The 13,924-nt window shown below is 46.1% G+C and overlaps 1 protein-coding gene across 2 annotated transcripts in view; it reads left to right on the top strand.

The window, feature by feature from the left end:
• The window catches only part of RIBC2 (RIB43A domain with coiled-coils 2), a 74,298-nt gene that overhangs the window by 46,761 nt on the left and 13,613 nt on the right, over positions 1 to 13,924 (top strand). The gene's annotated exons all lie outside the window — the stretch shown is intronic.

Raw genomic sequence — 13,924 nt, 5'->3', positions numbered from 1 at the left:
CTAAGTAACTTTGCACCTAACCTTTACCAGGTAAAGGTTAGACATATAGGTGACTTATAAGTTACTTAAGTGCAGTGTAAAATGGCTGTGAAATAACGTGGACGTTATTTCACTCAGGCTGCAGTGGCAGGCCTGTGTAAGAATTGTCAGAGTTCCCTATGGGTGGCAAAAGAAATGCTGCAGCCCATAGGGATCTCCTGGAACCCCAATACCCTGGGTACCTCAGTACCATATACTAGGGAATTATAAGGGTGTTCCAGTAAGCCAATGTAAATTGGTAAAATTGGTCACTAGCCTGTTAGTGACAATTTGAAAGTAATGAGAGAGCATAACCACTGAGGTTCTGGTTAGCAGAGCCTCAGTGAGACAGTTAGGCACCACACAGGGAACATATACATGCACACCTATGAGCACTGGGGCCCTGTGTGACAGGGTCCCAGTGACACATACATATAGGCCACAAACCTATGAGCACTGGGGTCCTGACCAGCAGGATCCCAGTGACACATAACAAACATACTGAAAACATAGTGTTTTCACTATGAGCACTGAGGCCTGGCTATCAGGATCCCAGTGAGACAGTGAAAACAGTGACAAACACCCTGACATACACTCACAAACAGGCCAAAAGTGGGGGTAACAAGGCAAGAAAGAGGCTACCTTCTCACAACCCTTTAATACTGAACTTTACTCAGGCAGCGAGCTTCAAGAATGTTCTGTGCCAACTGCAACTGCTTTAATTCAAATTTTTTGGTTGTCACGAGGACTCACAGGCACTTTCCTTTTCTTAAGTCTGAGCTTCTGACTTTTCATTTTTGACACATTTTTGACATTTCAGAGACATTTTCCTATTAAATTATTTTTCTAACATTTAGTTTTCATGCTCAATTTGTTTCTTTTTTATGCTTAATGTTTCAAGTTTTTATACTCAATGTGTTCCAGTGCTTTGACACATTGGAGTATTGTTGCAGTGCCATTCGGTTGAAATGTTTAGTAGTGGAGTTTGATGATTTAGGTTTTGTTCCTAAATTCAAAAAGTGCTTCAATGTGTTTTTCCTCTGAGTGTAAATATGTTACAATGATGTTGTTGAACGCAGAGTGAGGCTGTCTTCCTCTGACTGACTGATTACTTCTCTGAATTAAGCTACACTCTTTTACCTCTTGGGTGCTGCTGATGTGACTTCCACTTCAACAGTGCTGTCAGCTGGGCTCTGTTGACGTGAAGGTCGCATCAAAGCAGGGACAGCTTCTTCGCTATGGCGAAGGAGTGTTGCTCCACTGGCTGTGCCAGATGCAGACAAATAAAACAATAGATAGTTTCATTTGTCTGTTTCTGGCACAGCCAGCAGCGCAGGGAGGGGTGGAGCTGGGTCACGGGATGTGGGAGGGGGAGGAGGGGAGAGTGCACCCAAGTGCGCATGTGTGTTTGGCCGTCCATCTGAGGCCAGCCAAACACATGCACACTTAGGTTTCTTCAGCCTGGCTGTGTATACAGCCAGGCTGGAGAAACTGCACAGACCCCAGGCCTGTGTCTGAGCATCAGTTCACCAAAATGGCAGGGGTAGCGGAAGTGACATCACATGCCCTTTGATCTCCACTTTCTCTCACACACACACTTACACATATATACAAATTCACACTTATATACACTCTCTCTCACATAAACACACTCTCACCCACAAGTATGCACACAACAAAGTATACACACAACAAAGTATTACTGCTACCGTGGAAGGGCATATTCCAGCTAATTGTACTCCACTATTATTACACTAATAGTGAATAATAATATATTAGTCACTATTAGTGTAATAAAAAATGGAGAGAAAATATAGTGGAGCCCCAGCTGACGTCCATAAGGAGGGGCTGTCACTGTGTTCCTGGCACTGAATTTGGCACCTCTAAGGCCAGGGGTCACAAAGGGCAAGTCAGGAGTCGCAGCTGCTAAACCTGGCGACTGCTGAATGACATCCATGGCCTACTCTTAAAAAATAAAGCTGGGGGAACGGGGGTGAGAAGGGGAAGCGATTTCCCTTCCATCCCTTCACTGGGGGGAGGGGGGAGGTAGGGAGGCCCACGGGGGGTGCTACTGTTCCCCCCATGCTTCAGGACAAGGACATAATAGTTACATCCTCAGCACCGGAGCACTGTGCCGCGGGACGTAACCATTAAGTCTGAGGCACAGAACCAGTTAAGGGGGCGGAGCCATGGGGTTGACCAGTACCGAGGGGAGTGCACAGAGCACTCCTTTCAGTGTGCATGTATGTTTGGCCAGCTGTCTCAGGCCAGCCAAACACACATGCGCACAAGAGCTCTCTCCAACCCAGTACTGTGTTGCCGGATTGGAGAGAGCAGGTCCAGGCTCCTAGTCTGCCTTGGAGCACCCAGCCAGGGCCCTTCAGCCAATTATAACGCTGCTCTGAGGAGTGTCATGATGGGCCACAGGGCAGGCTGGGAACCTGTGCCTGCACTGGGGTGGAGAGCGGCGACGGGCTGTGTGCTTAAGGTACGTTTTTGTTTTAATTTCTTTTTTATTTTTATTTTATTCCCCCTGCCCTGCTCCGCCACTTTGCCCAGTTGCCAGCCGCGACTGGTGGTAACCCTAGCACTCAAGTAGTTAATAGTCATTCCGTTTTATGGATAGGTCATGTTTGGAAATTAACTTTCTGAAAATGTACTACCTATTATGTGTACAAACCAACAACTTTGTGGTGTTTCATCTCGATATTTCACATGCTTCAAGTAGGCAAAGTGGCCAGCTAAAATATTGGGAGAGCATGCATTAATAAGCATGGTATGTACGTTACCCCCAAAATGTGTAATCTTAATTTTCCATAGGAGGAAAATATTGGGGATTACTACGAGTCACTCATAATGAAGGCCTAAGTGGTTGTCTGATTCTAATGTAAGCATTAATTCTAATATAAAATTAATGTAAGCATTTCATCCAACAGCTTGTGGTTGTTTTCCTAGTGAGAGATCCTAAATGCAAGTGGTATAACAACACATGGATGACATTCTCCTTGTAGCATGGGTACAAGCTGCGCTTTACTGATGAGTCCTGACAATATTGAAACATGTCTGGGGGTTCTTTGTTTTTATGTTCAGCTCATGGTCCAGCACCTAGCAGTTTGGTTGAGACAATCCCTTTTGGGTTGAGGCCAAGCCTGATTTGCATATGGTTAAATCCTGTCGGTAGTGGCACATTGGATAATAATATTTCTGATGGATACAACTACCTGTGGATTCCTCACCTTATGAATTCTCCCAATGCACCAGCATTTGACAGAAACTTTCTTCCCAGCTCTTCACGTCGATGAGAACGTCACAATTGCACACCTCCACACGCGACTCCGCCTGATGTCATTGTGGCAATAAGTAGTCCTCGCCGGCGTGCTGACGTCAGTTCCCTTTTTTCCGTGCCTTCGAGACTAACGGTTTACTCCTAGCTCTCGAGAAGCTACTGTTTCGAAGGTGTCTTATTGTACCTGTTACAATTTCTCCTCCTAAGAAGTCAGGGTTTAAACCTTGTCGTGAGTGCCGGGGTCATATGTCTGTCACAGACCCTCACGATGACTGTTTATGGTGTCTCAGTTCAGACCACGATGTAGAAGAGTGCGTGCCCTGCCAAAGGATGAATCCGAAGGCGCTGAAAGAAAGAGAAGCCAAGCTCTTTTTAGCTAAGGCCAAGAAAGGACACTGAAGTCACCAAAGGTCCAAGACTAGGGACTTGTCATCCCGTAAGTCGTCGAGGTCACACAAGAAGCTGCGCCGGCATGACTCTTGACGTCATTCTTCTATAGATGGGTCTCGATCTCAGTTTCCATCTAGATGGTGTCGTACGGCGTGGGAGGTTAGTCCTACTATAACTCCCCAGCCTTAAAGTCCTCAGACTTCTCCAGTGCCATTGCTCATTGAGGTGGTCGAATCCCCAGCGAGTCCTCCAACTTACTTTTCACCTCGGGTTCAGGAGTCGGTGGCACAGGTTCCAGATCTGACCCAAGCGCTGCATGAAGATCAAAGATTACCTGCCTTCCCGACTCTGGGAGTGGATCCGACGGCCTTTCTTAATGCCATGTTTAGTATTTTTAATAAGGCTATGGCCCCTGCTGGTACACCGGCTGGTCCTACAGGTCCTTTGGCATTCTCCTTGGGCTCTCTGGCTCCATACAAGTTGGCTCCGTTCGTGCCTTTTTATCAGGCTGAGGGTGGCGGTTCGACGCCAATGACAACGCCTTATGGGCTGCCGGCGCCGATGGAGTCAACTCTGGCGCCGGATGGGTCCCGGTCAGGACAGAGTGCATCTCCTTCTTCTCCCTTACCGTGCTCATCTGTTTTGAAGTCGGCGGCGTCGACGTCAGCTAACTCTCTGTCGACGCCGAGGTTGGAGGCCAGGTCGAGGAGGAGAGCGCTGAGGCTCTTGGAAGAGCAAAAGTACCAGAGACAGCTATTAGAGGAAGGTGACATTGCTGAGCCCTTGGGAGATTGCAGGGCCTGAACTCAGCAAGTGGGCTGGACACTTCTCCTGAGTGTGATCTTTCATCTCTGGGGGAATTTACAGAAGAGGCGGCTTCCTTCCATTCGGTTATTAAGAAGACTGCAGATTTTTTGGAGCTTCCATTGCCAGCTGCTGAAGGTAAAACAAACATTTTGACTGAAGTCTTACATCCTTCCTCTACTTCAGCAGATCCCTTGCTCCCTTTCAATTATGCTATTATGGAGCCTATTTTAGAGGTCTGGAGAAAGCCTGTTACATCGCCAGCTGTGTCCAGAACTGTAGCAAGAAGGTACAGGGTTGCTCCTGGAGATCCAGGATTTTTGTCACAGCATCCGACTCTTGTTCGGCTCGTTCTGCACCAGGCTACTTTCCTGCTACTCCATCGGACAGGGAGTCCAAGAGGATGGAGCAAGCGGATAAAAAGACTTTCTCATCTTGCAGTATGGCCCTAAAATCGGTCAATGCTACCTGTGTGTTGGCTAGATATGTGCACGCCCTGATGGACACGGCTAGAGCTGAAGTGCCTAACTTGCCACAGGATATGCAGGGCCAGTTCGACGAGCTCCTGTTGGACACCCAAGCTGCAGCCAAACAGATCATCCATTCTAGATACTACAGACTCAGTGCCCAGGGCAATAGGTACTTCAGTCGCCACCAGGAGACATGCGTGGCTGAGGTCTTCTGGGTTTTCGACAGATGTCCAGACAACGTTATTGGACCTCCCTTTCAATGATGAAAAGTTGTTCGGGGCCAAAGCGGACTCTGCCTTAGAGCGCTTCAAAGATAGTGGGGCCACGACAAATTCTTTGGGACTGCAAAGCTTTCACATCTACTTCTTTCAGATCCTTTCCAAGGTTTAGGGGGTTTGGCCATGGAGCCGCTTATCGTGGAAGACCTCAATCCACGACTCAGCAGCCTGCCAACCTTCCATATAGGTCCTTTAGAGGGTGAGGGAGGGTTAGGACACGAGGAGCCCCCCAGCAGCACCCTGCCTCATCCTCTTCCTCTTGGGGAGCACAACAAGGAAAGCAGCCCTAGTTTTCCATCCATTTTAACTCATGCTTCTCCCTTAGGGGGAAGGTTATTTCATTTTCTCCAAAAGTGGGAGTTAGTCACATCAGACTCCTGGGTACTAAATATTGTGGGTAAAGGGTATGCCCTTCCCTTTCTGGAGTTTCCACATCCCATCCCTCCCCGTCCTTTTTTTCAGAAGATCATCTCCTGTTGTTGCAGTAGGAGGTTCAAGTCCTTTTATCAAAAGGTGCAGTGGCGTTGGTTCCAGAGCAGGAAAGGGGTCAGGGTTGCTATTCGAGATATTTCCTGATTCCCAAGAAGGATGGTCGATTGAGGCCTATCCTGGATCTGAGGATTTTGAATTGGTTCCTCAAACAGGAGAAATTCAAGATGCTGACTCTAGCGCAGGTGCTTCTGCCATTGAACAAAGAGGATTAGATGGTGTCTGTCGACTTGCAGGATGCTTACTTTCATATCCCCATTCCTAAGTCACACAGGAAGTATCTCCGGTTTGTGGTGGGGTCGCAACACTACCAGTTTGCAGTACTTCCTTTTGGTCTTACTTCTGCACCTCGAGTCTTCACGAACGTGATGGTGGTGGTTGCAGCTAATCTCAGAAGGAAGGGAATATCGGTATTCCCTTACCTAGACGATTGGCTGATCATAGCCAAGTCCCCAGAGCTTGTGCTGCATCACCTCCAAATTGAAATAAAGAAGAGGTTTACCCAACTACCCTACCTGCCCTGGGTAAAAGAACACATAATAACACAAAGTTAGTCATAAGGTCAGGATAAATTGCCCTATTTTCTATAAAGAGAAGTGATAAATACTCTCTTTGAAAAATAATGTATTTTCGAAATGTATTAATACGTGATTTAACAGGACGAAGAAACCATACACGAAGACAGAATGGCCCAATTAAACCAAAACATAGCACCTGGAATAACATTTACACAACAATTATGGAACATATGAAGAATAATCACAAAAGTGAAAAGAATACATCGTTTGGCAATTGGCCCAAATAAATCTCCTCCAAAAGAGGTGGTGGTACGAAAATCGCTTAAAGTCGTGATCCACTAAAGAGCGATGGTTGTGGGTAACTGTACCCACAAGTGCTGGACCCTTAACAATTTCTTCTTAGGGTTCCTGGCACTGTGTGATGTAATTTTAAAGAGGCAAGTACACTTTTTACCCAACCTCGCCACAATCAACAAAGGGGCAGTACTGGATACAACATTGAATTGGGCCTATACTCCGCCTCAGCGGATTGAGGACATTCAGGCGTTGATTCCAGTGTTTTCAAAATTGAGCTGTTTTTCCAGTCCTCAAGGTCCTACGTCTGCTCGGTCTGTTCGCCTCTTGCATTCTGTTGGTCACTCATGCATGTTGGCACATGAGGGCTCTTCAGTGGTGCCTCCGCAAGCATTGGTTTCAACACAAAGGAGATCTCAAGGAGTAGATAACGATCTCCAGAGACGCTGCAACGGATCTATGATGGTGGACTGCGGGCGGCAACTTTCTCGGGGATGGCCGTTTTCTCTTCCAACACCAGTGGCCATGGTCATTACGGATGCTTCCACTCTAGAGTGGGGTGCTCATCAGGGGGACATGGAGATTAACGGTCGTTGGTCTCCAGTGGAACAGATGTTTCACATCAACCTGTTAGAATTGCAGGTAATACGTCTGGCTCTCAAGGCCTTCTTCCCGTCCCTTCGCGGTCAGTCAGTTCAAGTCTTGACGGACAACACTACTGCGATGTGGTATGTCAACAAGCAGGGAGGTGTAGGGTTGTACTTTCTCTGCAGAGAGGCTCTGCAGCTCTGGTCCTGGGCACAGGACCATCGGATTTGCATAGTAGCAAGCCATCTGGCCGGAGTTCTCATCGTACGTACGGACTGTCTCAGTCTGCATTTCTCGGCCGATCACGAGTGGCATCTCCATCCGGACCTGGTCCTTCACATCTTCCAGTTGTGGGGTTTTCCACAGATAGACCTGTTTGCCACTCAGGAGAATGCGCACTGCCTGTCGTTCTGCAGTCTCTAGCATCCAGTGCAAGGAGCATTGGGGGCCGCGTTTTAGATGTCTTGGTGCGACCAGTTACTTTACGCGATTCCCCCATACCCTTGATTCTTGGGTTCTGAGGAAGATTCGCCAAGATCGGGCTCGAGTAATTTTAATAGCTCTGGATTGGCTGAGAAGGGTGTGGTACACAGACCTTCTCCAACTCTCACTGTGACCTCCGCTCTGTCTCGCTCACAGGTCAGACTTCCTCTCGTAGTCGCAGGCGCAGGTTCTACACCCCCACCTCCAGATCCTGCACCTACATGCCTGGAGATTGAACGGGGCAATCTGAGTTCCTTTTCTGTCCTGCCAGAAGTGGTGGATGTTATCTTATCGGCCAGGCGAAACTCCACCAAGACTGTTTATGCCGGCAGATGGGTGAAATTTGTGGCTTGGTGTGGCAAGAGACAAATTGATTCCTTGAAAGCCCATTTGTCTGATGTTCTGATGTTTGCCTTTACTTTAGCACAGAAGGGTTGTGCAGTTGTGACTATCAAGGGCTATTTGTCAACATTGTCGGCCTTTCTGTGCCTTCATGATCAACCTTTCTTGTTCAAATCGCCTATAGTTGTTAGGTTCTTTAAAGGCCTAACTAATAAGTTTCCTCCCACTCCGTTTCTTATGCCTCAGTGGGATTTAAATTTCTTTTTTTCTTTTTTAATGGGTTTACCGTTTGAAACTATGTATTCTTGTTCTTTAAGGTTGTTAGTCTTAAAGACAGTTTTCCTTGTTGCTATCACATCTGCTAGGCGTGTGAGTGAGCTTCAGGCTCTTAGTGTCAACCCTCCCTTTACGTCATTCTATGATGACAAAGTGGTGCTGAGAACCAGGGCGGCTTTCCTTCCTAAGGTTGTCACTCCCTTCCATATGGGGCAGTCTATTACTCTTTCATCCTTCTATCCTCCTCCTCACCCTTCAAAAGAGGAAAAAAGACTCCATTGCTTAGACTCGAGAAGAGCTATCAGTTTCTATGTTGAAAGAACAAAGGACTTTCGTTTGGATGACCAACTCTTTGTTGGATATGTGGGCAAGATTAAATGCAGAGCTCTCCATAAAAGAACAATATCCAGGTGTGTCATTCTTTGCATTAAGATCTGTTATTCGTTGGCAAAGAAGGTTGCTCCTGAGGGTATTAGAGCTCATTCCACCAGGGCTAAGTCTGCCACTTTGGCATTGCCTAGAGGTGTTACTGTAGTGGATATTTGTAAGGAAGCAACTTGGGCTTCCCTCCATACTTTCGCAAAGCATTATTGCTTCGTTCCAGGAAGTTAGGAGGGATGGCCATTTTGCATGTTCTGTGCTGCAGGATTTCTTGGTGTGATCAGTCGGGCACCTGCCTCCGAGTGCGGTTCTGCTTTGGGACTCTATTCAAAAGGTGAGGAATCCAGAGGTAGCTGTATCCATCAGAAGAACAAGTTACTTACCTTCAGTAACATTTCATCTGGTGGATACAGTAGCTACCTGTGGATTCCTCTAAGTCCCACCCACCTCCCCGTTGCCTGTCTGGTTATACCAAGACTTCTTTATTATAAATGTATATACGTTTTTGATTATTTTTTCATATAAATAAATGTTGTATTTATATTATAATTGTATTGCTATCCGAATATATATATGTGTGCTTTTGTGAGGTCGTTTTTCACCTGTTCGCCTCAAAGGCACGTAAAAAAGGGTGAAACTGCCGTCAGCACTCTGGCGAGGACTTCTTATTGCCATGTGTGCGGAGCCGTGCAATTGTGACGTCCTCGTCGACATGAAAAGCTGAGAAGAAAGTTTCCATCGAATGCTGGCGCATTTGGAGACTCCATAATGGTAAGGAATCCAGAGGTAGCTACTGTATCCACCAGAAAAAAACGTTAGTGAAGGTAAGTAACTTGTTTGTTTGACTGCAATGTGGCTAACATTAGTTCAAGCATTTCATCCACATCATGTTTCCTTTTCCTGGTGCTGCACGAGTCTATTGCGTTGTCTTTTATTGGTCTCCATTTTCTGTTTCTTAGTCTCCTGTCGGTTCCCCATTGGTACTGTTGATGGCCACTGTGATGCCTGTAGTAGGTCTGCCATGCGGGTGTGGTGGGCCTGTTGGTCCCACCATTTTCTTCCTCGATCCTCTGCTCTTCCCCTGTACACTGTGATCTGCCACAGTCTGCACTCTCCCTCCCCCATTGCATGCTGCGGTGCTCCCCCTTCAGGATGACAGTACCACTCAGTTTGGATTTTGCATACTGAAAAGGTGTTCGCCAAGCTTCACTAAGGTACAACATGAGCAGCAGCACTGGCTGTCAATACAGAAAACCACTGAGGAACAGATGGCATTGGTGTATGCTTCCTCACACTCAGTACAAGAGCCTGTGCATCTCCAATGCAATATATATTGTACGTGGGCACTAAGCATCAGCCGCTGCTACCTATAAGCTGCCTCGCTGTGTGTTGCTTGTAAAAATATTTTTAATACACCAAAGTCAAAACTATAAGCACAGTTAATGATCATTGCTATGATTCGTGAGGCCTTATAAGTGATTTTCAGGTAGAGCCCAACCCTTGTCTTTTTTGTCGTGTTAACTCATCCGATGACTTAATGAGGTCTTGCAGTATGTGAAAAGCATTTTTATTTATTTGTTTAGCTGTTTTCAGATTACAAGGGCATATACTGTCACCCTGCTCTCTCCTTCTCATTTGCTTGGTAATAGCCTTTGCTGTAGAGAGGATCAGAACAAATCACTGTGACTGTAAGAGATTCTTAGAGTGCTTCTTGTGTGAGATGCCCCCACAGGTTTGCTCCTTTCCTTACATGTGTGCCACCAACCACCACCTTCAGGTCATTTCCATTTACTAGGCAAGGCTACGTGATAGACTTCTCAGATGCTTCTCCTCCCATGCCTGAATGAAGTATATTTAATGTTGTGTTTTTGATATGATTGTATATAAAACATTTGCCCACAACTGCTGCAAATGCTGTTTACAACAACCTTCAAAGAAACCATCACATGTGACAAGCAGTTTTAGAGGTCTCTCTTTTGGCCTACAGGCATCAGTAGGCTCTTGTTTTTTCTGTGTGGGATTCCCTCTGGGATCATGGAGTCCTGTTGTATGTTATTGCCCGAGTAATTACCTGTTCTGAAGGAGACCCTGGACTTTGTTGTGGGACAAAAACTGCCCCTCTTAGGAAGGAGGATTCAGTACCAAGTGCATTATCCAAGTCAATAGTACACTTGAGGACCAGTGAAATGGTTGCTGCTCTTGTTCAGGGACTTCTAATGGCCGTTCAGCAGTGGGAACATTTGGGTGCAGGCACCTGTGAATACCTATACAAGGAAAAGCAGCGACCCAATAGGCTCTGGGTCCGATGGTACTTGAGAACATGTTAACATTCAAAACAGTACCTCTGTCCCAATAGCACCGCAAATGGGTGCTCCTTTCAAAGAATACCATTCGCCGTTACCTAGCATCCTAAGGTTAATCAGACTCTTTGGGCTGAATCCTAAAGCCCAAATAACAAATCCCTACTTTTGGAGATTGAGTCAGCATTCTGGCAGTACATCGTACCACATGATTCTGGGTTTGGTGTTTTAGAACCTGTTAACCCCATAACACCTGGTACTGCCTCAAAGCTGCTTTAAGCTACACCGTAGGCTTTGCATAGCTATCTGAGGGACTTACCCTGTCATTTCTGACGAATGGTTTCAGACCTAGGGCATGCTTGCCCCTTCTATTTTTATACCTTTTCAACCATCCATGAAATTAGCACTGATAAATGATTTATCTGATATTCCAGATGTACCCTCTGCCTAGTGAAAATGTTTACATTTGCATTGCAGGATGTAATGCTGACTATACATGTTTGTAGATTGATCCATCCTAATTGAAGAATTATTCATCAAAAATGTTTACAGAGCAAGACTTTCAAATCTAAATCGGCTCCTTCTTGGGAGCCAGAGAGTGTTTCTGGCAATTCATCAAGTAAAGATCGTAAGAGGAAGAATAAAAAGATAGGAAAAGGACAAGAAAGGAAAAAGAAGCAATTTGATACCAGATATGTAACTAAAATCTGTAAAAACATTACCCAGTCCTTCCTTAGCTTCCCAGGACCTGTTCCAGGGAAACATCCCCAGCCACCTATACTCCATAGGTTGGAGACATTACAAATCCCAGACCGGAATTTTGATAAGAGCAGTTATTTTTCCCTTCCAACTGAGCAGGTAATATGTTCTCCAGAGGGAGATCGTGATTTTTATTCCACTCTTTAGTTTTTACCTGATGACCAGTTGGGGCCCGTCCTTTAGGGTGGAGGGGCCATGCCCCGCCACCTTTTGCCCCTCATGAAGAGTGTCTGTCAGGCTGAACAAAGGTCAGCCTTACAGACACTCTTCATTTTCAGCTCAGACAGCCAGGAGTGAGCCATGGGTGATTTGCGCAGACTCCTGGCTGCCTGAGCTGAACTTTTCTGGGCTGAGGAGGTCACAGCTCCTATGGGTGTGACCTCCTCGGCTCAGCAAAGGTGCCTCGAGGCCCTCCCCTGGGTGACGAGGAAAGCATCACCCATTGACACTCGCCCTGGGCGCTTCAGGTTTAAGCCCTGAAGCGCCCAGGGCGAGTGTCAATCAGTGAAACTTCGTCACAGAGTGGGGTGGGGTCAGCAGTCTCACTGACCCCATCTCACTCTGTGACGAGGCTAAGACTGCTGCCTTCCCTCATTGGCTGACCTAAGGTCAGCCAATGAGGGAAGGCAGCAGTCCCAACCCTCCTGGGACCTGCAGACTGAACGTAAGTGTGTGTGTGATGTTTCAAATTGAATGTTTGGTGCGCGTGTGCATGTTTGAGTGTTATGAGTGTTGTTAATGGATCTGCGTGTGTGTGTGTGTGTGAAAGAATGAGCGCGTGGGATCTTTAAAAAATGAAAGTTTGGTGCTTGCGTGCATGTTTGAATGTTATGAGTGTTAATGGATGTGCGTGCATGCGTGCGTGTGATAGAATGAGTGTGTGTGATGTTTTAAAATGAATGTTTGGTGCTTGGGTGCATTTTTGAATGGTATGAGTGTTGTTAATGGATGTGCGTGCGTGCGTGTCTGTGTGTGAAAGAATGAGTGTGTGTGTGTGCTTCCCGCCGCCCCCCTCCCTCCTAAAGCTGCCGGCCGCCACTGCTGATGACTTGAACAGGGACGTAGCTTGGCGGGGGTCTGGGATGTTTGGAGTGATACACACCCCTAATAAATGTATTGTAGTTGGGTTCATGTGATATCAGTTGGGTATGGTGAGGTGTATGTCGGATTTGTAAACACACAGACAGACAAACATGCACACACTGTCTCCCTCTCTCTGTTCTGAACGTCTTTAAAAATGTTTGTTGTTTTAAAAAAATTGTATTTTCTCTCACTTAGCACCCCTAGCAAACAGCATTCCCCACCCTTTTCACTGCCCCTTAACCCCCACCACATGCGCGATGCTTGTTGTATAATGTATTTTAACATAATATGCCAGTGTGATTGTTGGAAAGTCTGAACCTCACTCATCCCCAAACTTGCTGACCAAGCTGCGCCCCTGTACTTGAACTCTCGTCATTTAAGGAGTGCTCTCTTTTAGGACAGGAGCCTCCTCTTTGTCCATCATCCTGCTCCTAACACTGGCCAGGCACCTGAGGTTTTCTGACAAATATGGAGAATTCGGTGCCTTCTGTTTACACCTCATAGCAGTTGCCCGTTAACATGATGCAATTGCTCCCTTCTTCACCTACAGCCACTGGATTCCAGAGATTCTACTACTTTGCTAATATCACCCTTAAGGGAGGCGTTTATGTGGCTTGAACTGTCTACAGTCATAGCTAAATAATGTCTAATAGGTAGCAAATTAGATGTTTTTGGATGTATTCTTGTATAACGGGGAATCCCATTTGAAAGGTACCACATCCTCTGTTTTCTGATATAATTTGGCAGGAGGTTCCTATTGAGTCAGATTTTCCTTCTGGTGGAAAGATGATCCCAAGAAATCAAAATTTATAGTGACTTTTCATACATAGGTGGTGAAAAAAAGAATTGTCACTCTTCTAAATAGTTTCATACTGGGATGACTAGAGCCATTGATGTCATAAGTATGTTCCTGCCTGATAAACTAGCAACTTCAGGTTTATTTTCTAAAAACATTTAAAAAGTAGACCTGAAGTGGCAGGCGGACTATAAAGCTATAATCATGCACGTATTTGTTCACAGTGAGGCAAAGTACACTTCATGACTTTGATAACTCCCCTTTCTAACAAGCTTCTGTGCCTAGTTGCAAATGAATTAATATAGCTTAATAACCCACCATAGCGGGCTATACTACCTATTAAATGCCCGCTCCAATGTTGAAGGCCAG

The sequence above is a fragment of the Pleurodeles waltl genome, chromosome 4_1 (assembly GCF_031143425.1).
Source record: "Pleurodeles waltl isolate 20211129_DDA chromosome 4_1, aPleWal1.hap1.20221129, whole genome shotgun sequence".
NCBI classification, from domain to species: domain Eukaryota; kingdom Metazoa; phylum Chordata; class Amphibia; order Caudata; family Salamandridae; genus Pleurodeles; species Pleurodeles waltl.
This window is presented reverse-complemented; position numbering and strand designations above follow the sequence as displayed.